Source organism: Gorilla gorilla, chromosome 17 (genome assembly GCF_029281585.2).
Source record: "Gorilla gorilla gorilla isolate KB3781 chromosome 17, NHGRI_mGorGor1-v2.1_pri, whole genome shotgun sequence".
NCBI lineage: Eukaryota > Metazoa > Chordata > Mammalia > Primates > Hominidae > Gorilla > Gorilla gorilla.
Window position 1 is genome coordinate 59,531,307 of NC_073241.2, and position 12,418 is coordinate 59,543,724.

Consider the following 12,418-nt stretch of genomic DNA (forward strand, 5'->3'; position numbering starts at 1 on the left):
TTTGCCTGGTCAAATTGAAGTGATTTTATTTTACTAGATATTATTTTTATTTTTAATTGTCTAAGATGAAAAGAAGGAAGAAAAAAAGAAGGAAGGGAGGGAGAAAGAGAGGGAGGGAGGGAGAAAGGCAGGGAGGGAAGGAGGGAGAAAGAGAGGGAGGGAGGGAGAAAGGCAGGGAGGGAAGGAGGGAGAAAGAGAGGGAGGGAGGGTGAAAGGGAGGGAGGGAAGGAGACAGCAAGGAGGGAGGAAGAAAGGAAAGAACTTAAAGACAAAAAGAGAAACTCAAGTCTTCTTCCTGAGGTCAAAGGTTAGCTACAAGTACTCTGTCTCAGATGATAATACACATTAACTTGAGCTTGTAGATAAAAAGGATTGATGAGTACTAAAATGATGTAATGTTTCTAGGTTCCTGAAGATGACAGCAAAATGGAGGAGGCAGTTAAAAACAGTGAAGAAATGCTCAAACACTGAACGAGAGTACGCAATTCAAATCCCAGTTGTTCCGTTGATAAGGACATGACCTTCGGTAACCTTCCTATACCTCTCTTTACCTTCATTTTTACACCTGTAAAATGAGGATAATTATGATAATTTTATGAATTGGACTACACAAAAATATTGTTTATATTTGCCTCTGACCTATAGTAAGGACAGCATTAGCATTTGCCATCAGTTATTTGTATTTTTAAAGTTTTTATTTGATTATATGATACAGTATTTTACCAGTGGCTTTTATTTCAGCTATCTTGAAATATATTTTCTTAATTTTTAGTAGTAAATTGTTCAGTGGGGCCATTTTAAAGTGACTTCCCAAACTAATAATTTAATAAATTTAAAAGAAACTTGCATTGATCTGTTTTAGTAATCTACATGCCTCCTGAATCAAAACGATACTTCTAAATTTTATTTTGTTTAAATGCTTATAGTAGCTCTTGCATAACAAAAAAACCTAAAAACAGAAAATAAAAACACACAAACAAAATAACAACAGAATACTTATGATTAATCCAGACTGAAATACCCACATTCTATCTCATTTTATACACATGAAGTTACAAACATAACTTTTTAATTGCCTATCACTAATATATCTAGACCATACAATTTGCAGAAATAATTTAAATAATTTTAATTTTTTAATAAATCTTCTGACATAGCATCACCATTATGCTAAAATCTTGATAATGTTTTTAAATCTGATTTTAGTTTATTTGACAGACAAGCATTGAAAACATATTTTTTAATTAATGTAATCAATCTTTTTTTTTAACGTAAGTTGTGCTCACTTTTCTTTGCTTGGAAGCATGATGATTATAACACTGGAAATCTCACCATGTCAGATGTCCTATTTAAGATCATGCTTAAATTGCACGTTTTAAAACACAGACATTTTGTTCATTTTGTGGTTATACTTTCCATTCCACCTCTGTGATTCAAAGCACATAAAAGAATAAGTGTTCACAATAGAAATGACAATAAACTTCCTCAAGTAGTACTGCCCTAAAAATTAAAGCAATAATAAATAATTTCTCCCCAACTCACTACATTGGCTTTTTAACCATGATTCATATAAGGAAACACACACACACACACACACAGCCCAGATTAGAAGAAGATACAAAATCTTCTTATATATGTGGGGGTAGACTTTTCTCATATTCTACTGCTTATGACAGTAAAATCTTTTGGCAATTTATCAAAAACTCAGTAAATTCTTGGACTGTAAGCAATGACATAGAAACTTCCAAAGAGCCACACAGGAATAGAACATTTAATTGTTTATATCCTGGAATGAAAACAAACAAAAAAAAACAGCCAGTGAGAAAGAGTTCCAAAATATAAGGAAACACGTTATGAAAGTTAGCAATTTTTGTTGTATATGTATTTTTTCAAAGCACATACAGAAAATCTAGTCCACATGTAACATAAAATGTCATTGAGAACCATGCAATTCATTCATAGAGACATACATTTATTCATTTGTTTATTCACTACACTCCCCACACCACATTCTTCCACTTCAAGATCTGGAGTTAGCAGAAGTGGTTCCAACCTCACCACTTAGTATTATATAAACTTAAACTAGTTATTTGTGGTATCAGGACTTCATGCTGTTGTTAAGATTACATCAAGTAATGAATATAAAATAATTAGCACAATCTCTGATAGTAGCAAATGTTTATTGTATGTTGTTCAATTTTATTAATATTTCATGCATGTTGTTGATCAATATATGATGTGAATTGGGACCTTGATAACAAGCTGATAAGACTATTATGGTATAAAATGAAAATGCATAAATAATGGTCATGCAATATAGAAAGTGGTAAAGAAGGGCATAAGAGAAATATAGAAGCGTGTTCTAACTTTACAATGTAGAAACAATAGAATACTTGTGGTATATAATATTTTTGACTTCTAATGTATAAATTTTTTCACCTGAACTATATTTACCTTCTTCCTCAAAGGCACAGCTAAACATAACTCAAAACTTTTCTGATCTTATGTGGTCATCTACGCTTTGTTGTTTAATGAAATATAATCTTATCAATCGGTTTACTCAACTTTATCAGAATAGACATATTGAAAACTTCCAAGCATGATTCAAAAGGCCCTATAGATTGTGCATGTTAATTAACTGAAAGAGAGTAGACAATTTCAATGTTAGTTGACTTCAATTTTTGACCATTAGTAACATAAAACCAAAAGCTTTTTAATGACATGTCAATGGCCCAAATATTAATTAACAACAGGAAATCAGAATGTAAGTTTGCCAACTATTTCAAAGTTCTCAATAAACAGCATTATAAATATTACTAGGGACTCTAAATTACTAAACTCAGAATCTTAAAAAGTCAGATTTCTTAGATACAAATTTCAGGTCCACAACTTATTGTCTGTCAGAACATGGGGCATTTGAATCACTCTTTGCCTCAATATTCACATCTAGAAAATGGTCATAAAATTATTATCAGTCCTTAGATTTGTCATGACATTATAATAAGATAATATATGAAAGTATTCTGGAATGTTCTGGCAGGATTTTAGCTCAAGAAATTTTAGTTATTATTATTAATAGTATGGATTATATATCTGTATTTGCTCTTGTAATTGGCCTTTCAACTAAGAAATATGACACTGTCACAGAAATTCTATATTAGTAGAGATATTTCACTCAGAAAACTGAGCTGTTAATATTTTATTCTTTCATAACTTGCCCCTTTTTTTATTGAAAGTACCCAATTTTAGAAAATATGCTGCTGCCTACGACTCTCAATGCATACCTCATCTTAACTAGGGTATCTCTTTTATCATGGCATCTAGCTAGTTATCTCATCCTTTTTAAAGAGACAATGAGGCAGACCCTGTTCATGTACTTCATCCTAAACTAATTGAACTCATTCCAAGACCTCTTTGCCATTCTATAAGCATTCTACATACTGATAGCAAGGCTTGCAACTCATTTAAAATTCTCACCAAACTGGTTTCCTATATTTTGTATTTCCTAGTAAGCTGCAGTTGTTTCAAACATACTTCAGAGGGATAAAATTTATACACAAACATTCTTTTTTAAAACATTATAGACATAAAGATAATTTTATGATTACTGAACACATCTAGGGAAATTTTTACCAACATCAGCAGTTAAATTTTGATTACAGTGTACTGAATCGTATGTATATAAGTTGTGATATGTATACATAGCATGAATACAGCTGGAAGCTTTTTAAAAATCACAACTGGAAAAAAAAAAAGAAGGAGACAGAGAGAGAAAGAGACTTCATTTTTACCTGAGGGTCAGTCTGCAGAACAATTTCGATTTTCTAGTTTCATTGGCAGGTAAGATCCATGATAATGTTATTCAGCATGTGAGTGTCATGGCTTGTCTCATTTGTAAACTCCTCCTCATCATCCCTTTCATATTCATTACAGAATAAAAGGCAATAGGATAGGATCATGGATAGCGTTGAACATGGTATTTATTCAAATCATTCTGAGCTTGTAAAAAAATCACAACAGCAGCTCGGGTTTTTTTTTTTTTTTTTTTTCCCTTCCTAATGGATTTTCTGCAATTGTGGTGAATCATTTTAATTAATGTCTAAAGTTCCAGTTAAACTTATTTTTAAAGATATTTAAAACATTTGGCAGCATGATAATTTAGAGTAATCAAATTTCTACTCATAGAAAAAAACAGTGTTTTCATCATATATTGTTAGACAATCTGTGCTATTATATCCAATGCAATGATACAGAGCACACTTCAGCAGCCAGAGTTTATCTGCCTCAGTGCAAATAAGTTTATCTGCCTCACATGACAGATTGCAAATTATTATTGTGTGGCTCTGTGATATAATGAGCTACCATTATTACATAGTAACCACTGTAGTAAGGAGATTTTCATAGGGCTGTATTTTTAATGGACTTCAGAACCAAAAACAGAACAAAAGCAAACACCCTCATTGAAGCATTTTTTTTAAAGTAAAGACATCACACTAATTTTAATATTTTATTAACTTGCTTTAGAAAACATTGGCTTTCTAAGTAGTCTATGTTCTAAATGATTTAAACTCAAATTCATAGCAAAATTAAAATTCATGGCTAAATATCTGTCCTTGATATGGAACTGGGTGAGAATGTCACTCATATCAACATATAAGATGTTTAAATCAAGATAAAAGGCTCACTTAAATCCAAATATGTTATTATTGATGTCCCAATAAAGGATTTTTAATTACGTGGATTAAATTTCTCCCGTTGAAAATAAATACATTCAACAAGTATTCTCTGGGGAGACTGAGAATAATAGTTTGCTTTTTATATGAGCTTATTTCCAAATCAGGTGTATGAAAACACTCACAAAGAGAGAGGCAGCTATTTGTTAGTATCAGTTTTGTTCTTAAAAAGAGTTTGCGAGGAAACCCGTTGGGAAAAAACAGTTTGCTCCAGCTACTTCAATCATTTTTCTCAATGATACCTACTGCCCCCTGCTGACTCATTACGGAATAAACCATTACATTCCTCTGGAAATTTAAACAAAGGCCTTTGAGTCATTAAGCGTAATGGAAGATATATTTGTTAAGGTTTGAAATTGCATACATCTTACTCCTCCCATTACTATGTATAGAAAATATTATTTCCATATCTAAGTTCTGAAATGTCCCTATTCAACTTGCATTTTGTGTGTTCTCAACTGATTTTCTAATATCCTCCCTTTCACCCACGGGCCAGCTTATGTTATAAATCCAAAGCTAGTGAAAACACAATTAGAGAAGACCATGTGAAGTGTGAAGAGCTTAATGTTTTAGGGCAATTGAGAAAGATTTATTCAGTAAATCAGAAATGTGTTTTCACTGCAAGTGAGTGTTTTATGGTGTTTCGCTTTTGACAGTCCCTTGTGGAACAAGATTGAGAAAAATTTAAGCTGGGTTTTGTAATTTATATGAGGATCGATGGATATTTTGTTTCCTCAACACTGATAATCTGTGAAATGGAACTTACTTCAAACACACTGCAGAGTTGCTATTAAAAAGAATATATTATCCAAATTCAGGCCACAAGACTATATTACAGGATGGAATGTGTTTCAACAAATTACTGCTGACACTTTCAATAACTAGAGCCCAGGAGAAAGCCATACAGAAAATGATATTTTAGTAAGACTTCCAGGGAGTCAATCACCAGTTTTCAGTCAAGAACATAATCGCTTGTTCTCTCTTTATTCTGAATTGCTAACCGCAAAAACTGTGTCTCATTAATTGATGACAATCTTTGAGATTATCTATACTTGTAATGTCTCTAAGCTATTTCAGCTGGAAAACTTATGAGAATATGTTGTTAAAAACATTAAAAGAAAACGAAATCTCAGCTAGAAAAAGGAAAATAATGTATCAATTGTTATTAGCTTGCAAATGAAGTAATTACTTTTAATTTCTTGTATTAATCAGTTGTTTTAAAAGAATACATACATTATAAATTATAAATGTTGATTACTGAGAAGTAATTAAATATTAATTAATAAGTAAATGCTGCAAAATACAGTACATAAACTTAATTTTTTAAGAGAGGTAATTGGTATTTAATTATTATATATACAAGTAAAGGATTATCAGGGATTTTAGGTAAATATATAACAAAGAATTCGATAAATTCTTATTTTTAAACATATTATTATTATATACAAGTACTAGTTTATTTTTGTTTGAGTAAGACAATTATGTCAATAAACAGAAGATATCAGTCTACCAGAAGATAACTGCCTATCAGAGGCATGTATTTGAAAACTTCCAGATGATAAAGTACCCTTTATGATGGAAAAAATAATTCCATTTTTACTCATGAAATTAAAAGGAGTTATGACACAAAATATTTCATACTCATGACTCAAGAATTCTGCCCAAATTTATAAATTATTCTTGTATTATCCAATCAGAAAAGAACAGGGAAGACTGTAGAAAGAAAAAATCTACAAAGCTACAGCACTTACTCCAGCATTCACTTTACAATGAGCTTTTTCTCTAGTGCCATCTATTAAGTTTATTCTCCCCAAATATTGATTAAATGATTGCATTTTGTGCACACGTGTGTGTATGTACTGAACGTTTCCAGGATAATTAAATGGACTAGTCTATGCATTTTCTTTCTAGATTTTAAGTGTTACAAATTATTGTAGTATTTCCTTGAATGCAGAAAAAACATGTATGTTTACTCAACTGACCTTTTCTTCCTGAAGAAAACACTCGTGTTAAAACTATATACTGCAAGTAATTGTATACTTTCTTGGAATTAGTTTTTACCTTTTACTGAGTTTTCATAGTATAAAAATGGAACATAAAATACTCATAGACCTGGAAGTTTCCATGTATCTCTCAATAAAAGTGATGAGAATTCAGGAGTGGAAACTAAAGTGTCTTGCTAAAACACATAGTAGGGTAATTTATTTTCATCACAGTTAATGCTATTTTCCTAAGTTTAATTACCTAGAATATCTAAAGAAATGCATTCTAAGCACTGACTTAAAAATTAGGAATACCAGATTCTAATATGGCCATGGTTCCTAACAAGCTGTGTATATAACAGCTTGGTGAATCATCATACCTTATGATCTTTAGTTTCCTTATCTGTAAATGTTGAAAAGGACTAGATTATTTTGCAAGTCACTTCTAGTGATATATTTCATTGATGAACATCAACAAACTTCCCTACATGGTCCACTTCCCAACGTCCTCCATTCCCCTAATTTGGCATAATCTGAATAAACTCATTTACTCCTCAGAATAATTCTCTGAGAATGGCATTGCTATCCTCATTTCACCAGTGAGAAAACTGAAGTTCAGAAAGGATAATAGGCTTGTTGAAATTCAAACAGATGGTAAATGGTGGAACTATTCATAACAATGAAAAACAAGACAGTCAGTGGGAAAGTGGGTTTTTAAGAACACAAAAATGCACGGGTGAATCATTACTATTACCATTTTAATATTGTTTAGTGGTTATTTTCTATGTAAATTCCATAGATAGGTAGATAGATAGATAGATAGATAGATAGATAGATAGATAGATAGATGATAGATAGATAGATAGATGATAGATAGATATATAGATGATAGATAGATAGATAGATAGATAATAGATAGATGATTAGCCAGGCCTCTCCAGGGAAACAGAACCAATAGAATATATATATATATAATTAGCTAATTCAATTATGGAGGCTGAGAAGTTCTTCCATCTGCTGTCTGTAATCTGAAGAACCAGGAAAGGAGGTGGTAATATAATTGTGTTTGTATCTGATTCTGAGGGTCTGACAACCAGAGTAGAAGACCAGGGTGGTTAGGGGTTGGCAGTGCTTGTGTAAGTCCCAGAGCTGGAATGCCCTAAAACTAGGAACTCCAATAACTGAGGACAGGAGAAAATGGAAGTCCCAGTTTAAGAAAATAGAGCAAATTTGCCTTTCCTCTACCTAATTGTTATATTGATCCCTCAGTGGATTGGATGATGTTCACCCACATTGATGAGGTCAATATTCTTTATCCAGTTTACCAATTTTAATGCTAATTTCTTCCAGAAACACCCTCACAGACATACCAGAGATAATGTTTACCACCTATCTGGGCATCCCTTAGTCCAGTCATTGACACATAATATTAACTATCAGATAGGTAGATAGATAGATAGATAGATAGATAGATAGATAGACAGATCAACTTATAGCATTATATACAAAAATAAAAATGTACAAGATAAGCTTGAACAAACACACTGTGTAAGTTCAGGAAATTCATCACTGACATACATTAAAATGATAAAATATACACCTGTGACAATAATAATTCAACAAAACATTAACAATAAATTCAGTGAAGTTAAATAAAATGTTCTTGGGTTATTTGACATATCGTTGGGTTATTGGATCATTGGTGAAATTGATCAAAATGGACTGTGGTTGAAATAGATTCATTGTGGTTTTCAGGAACTGAAATCAGGATAGGCTAACTCTTCTGGATATATGGGCTTTGCTGTTTCATCTCAGAATTTCTCGGTATTTAAATTATTTCTGTCATTTAATGGATTTTTTCACTTAGCAGTAGAATCTCATTACACTTAATTGCAACTAACCTGAATTTTTACCTTTTAAAATAGACTTTTCTCTTTATCCCTTATTAATCTTCTCTAAATTTCCATTTCATTTGCAATTCTCTTTTTGGTCACCAAGAATCTCCAAAATGAAGTCCAGTTCATTATATGCCTCATTATCAATATTACCATAGAGCTATTATTGTAATTTACTCCAATGACTTTTGATGCCTTCAATTCAATCTTATTCTGAAGAAGCCTGGAAGTGCTAAAGCCAGATGACTTGGACCATTTTCAAAGCACAGACTAATTTTATTCCGATAGACAGTAAATCTCAGGGCCCTCCAGGAAAAATAGCAATCAACCAGGAAAGTTTTTTTTTTTATCTCTTCCTCTTGTTTTCTCCTTAGAGATAGAAGAATTTGTTTAAATTTTATATTTGTTTGTTTATTTGATCAGTGTTTTTGTTTCTTTTGGTTTTGCTTTTGTTTTTGCATTGAACCTAATGGAGATTAAAGGTCAAGAGTGTCCTGAAGGTTTACTCCAAATTACTCAGCTGTGTACTTTTAGTGTAAGTTTCTATACAACGTTATTTATTTCTATTCTTAGTCTTTTTAAGTTTTAATAATTTTACAATAAATTATTAAAGACAAGCCAAATAATTTAAATACCTTCAATATAATTTGAAGAATACAGTAGAGTGATTTCACTGGCAGAAATTACAATAGTAAACTTCAATAGAAAGTTGAGTTCTTTTAACTACTCATATCAACGTGTTGCTGATCTCAAGGGAATACAGAAAAAATCACTTTTATAAAACTATATTTTTGATGGTACTAAATATTGTGTTAATGCCTCTTTTTTAAAAAATTGAAAATGTAAATCATTGTTTCAATTACCCAGTTTTCATAGTTGTGCTACCTTATATAATATAAATTAGATTTTCAAACTGTTTAGAATTCAATACAGATGATATTAATTAAAATAAGAAATTATTATATTAAAAAATAAAAGAACATTCTTCTGCATTATTTTTCTCCAATTACACTCAACATTTTCATAACAGAATTATTTACTCATTGGCATTTTATGCTTGTATGATTTTAAAAAAGGAAAGCCCTAAAGTATTTTGTATTCTAAATTTTGAATCCTAAAGAAAACATTAAAATGCGTTCAAGACAACCTCAGTGTTTTAATTAATTAATTAATTAATTAATTAATTAATTAATTTTAACAGAGTCTTGCTTTGTCACGCAGGCTGGAGTCCAATGGCATGGTCTCTCACTGCATCCTCTTTCTCCCAGGTTCAAGCGATTTTCCTGCCTCATCCTCCAGAGTAGCTGGGACTACAGGTGTGTGCCACTTAATTTTAACTTAATTCCATTTTTTGCCTCCCCATCAGACTGCAATTTTTTAAATATTATAATGATAATTTATGTACTTCAAACTGTGCATTATATATACTAGCGAATAAGACCTTAACATTACCCTCAGGCTGACTAAACTTTAGACAGGCTTAATTCTGACTATGAGTTCCTGAATCTTATTTTCTTTAGAAAACTTTCAATTTAGGCAACGAAAGTCAAAATTGACAAATGGGATCTAATTAAACTGAAGAGCTTCTACACAGCAGAAGAAACTATCATCAGAGTGAACAGGCAACCTACAGAATGGGAGAAAGTTGTTGCAATCTATGCATCTGACAAAGGGATAATATCCAGAATCTATAAGGAACTTAAACAAATTTACAAGAAAAAAAAACAAACAGCCCCAACAAAAAGTGGGCGAAGGATAGGAACAGACACTTCTCAAAAGAAGACATTTGTGTGACCAACAAACATAAGAAAAAAAGCTCATCATCACTGGCCATTAGAGAAATGCAAAACAAAACCACAATGAGATACCATCTCACACCAGTTAGAATGGCAGTCATTGAAATGTCAGGAAACAACAGATGCTGGAGAGGATGTGGAAAAAAGGGAACACTCTTACACTGTTGGTTTGAGTGTAAATTAGTTCGACCATTGTGGAAGACAGTGTGGCAATTCCTCAAGGATCTAGAACCAGAAATACCATCTGACCCAGCAATACCATTGCTAGGTGTATACCCAAAGGACTATAAACCATTTTACTATAAAGACAAACGCACACGTATGTTTATTGCAGCACTATTTACAACAGCAAAGTCTTGAAGCTAACCCAAATGCCCATCAATGATAGACTGGATAAAGAAAATGTGGCACATATACACCATGGAATACTGTGCAGCCATAAAAAAGGATGAGTTCATGTCCTTTGCAGGGACATGGATGAACCTGGAAACCATCATTCTCAGAAAACTGACACAGGAACAGAAAACCAAACACCGTATGTTCTCATTTCATATGTGTGAGTTGAACAATGAGAACACATGGTTACAGGGAGGGGAACATCACACACCGGGGCCTGTCAGGGAGTGAGGGGCTAGAGGAGGGATAGCATTAGGAGAAATACCTAATGTGGATGACGAGTTGATGGGTGCAGCAAACCACTATGGAACGTGTATACCTATGTAACAAACCTGCACATTCTGCACATGTATCCCAGAACTTAAAGTATAATAATAATTTAGAAAAGACAGCTAGCTGTAGGTTAAACACTGGCTGTGTGAGGCCAGGCAAATGTTTTCTAAATAAAACATTTTCCTAGGCCTTGAGAAAACAATAAAAGAAAACTTCCTATTTAAATTCTTTCTCTGCCTCTTTGAGATATAAATATTCTACACCCAGAAATCTTTCTCAAGGACCTGGGAGTGATCCCTTTGAAATGTAATGATTGAAAAAGATAGGATCCATATCTCCCAGTTTCTGTGGGAAAGCAGGAGTTTAATTTTTGATAAGCACCAAATACCAAATACTGATAGCCTGCCTGCATTGACCTGGCCTCCCCTACTGTCCTCCAATACTTTTCCATTAGCTCACCCCATAGTTTTAAAATCCTTCTGCCTTTTGTTTCAGTAAAGTTGAGTTCAATTTCTCCTCACTATTGCAATAGTCTTGACCCCTATTTTAATAGTCTTGAATAAAATTTTCCTTGCTGTTTTCATAAGTGTCCAGTGCAATTTTCGTTTTACAGCCCAATGATAAATTGATTAAACTGAAAGTTTTACTCCATGTTCATGGTGTATTAAAAAGATACAGCATATCCTAAATCATATTTTCTCATTTATGTATATCAATGTATTCATGAATCATGTATATCCATGTATTCATAAACATGAATACATTCATATTCATTAGAAAAAGTAACATTTTGATTAAAAATCTTGGGAGCCAAAGCTCAAGAAATTTCTGATTAAATCAGATCCCCAAGATGTGTACACAGCTTTCTTCACAGTTTTCCTCTATTGCCTCTTATGTATTTGGTAAACCACATAAGGTTTTACCAGGAAAATATTTTTTGTATTAAAATCATATACAAAATGCTCTCTGTACTCCTACAATCTTGCTTTTTAAAAAAGATTCTGTTTATTTCAGATTTGCTGTTATAGCAGAACACGTTTCTGGTGTGTTTTACACTTTACATTTTTACTTCACAACAGGGAACAGCTTATTAGTGGGTGGCAGAACTGGGATCCAGACGTGACTGCGCCAATATGTATACACCCAAGTTAACTTCAGCTCTTTTTCAGGCTGGAATATGCTGGATAAAATAACCTGGAAGACACATACACTATGAAATAAATGAAGAAGCGTTTGAGAAAACAGTATACATTGCCAGTTTACCTGGGTGCTGTTTTCATCTCTTTTGCTGTCTTGTTACATAACATGTTTCTTAGTCTTCCTTGTTGTAATAATAATGATGA

The 12,418-nt window shown here is 32.4% G+C and overlaps 1 long non-coding RNA gene across 1 annotated transcript in view; it reads left to right on the top strand.

The window, feature by feature from the left end:
- The first annotated feature begins 440 nt into the window (after positions 1-440).
- LOC129528274 (uncharacterized) overlaps positions 441-12,418 on the top strand; it is a 76,286-nt gene continuing 64,308 nt past the window's right edge. The window contains exons 1-2 of the long non-coding RNA XR_008673511.1: positions 441-477; positions 9,879-9,926. This is a non-coding gene — a long non-coding RNA (uncharacterized lncRNA). The remainder of the gene's footprint in view (positions 478-9,878; positions 9,927-12,418) is intronic.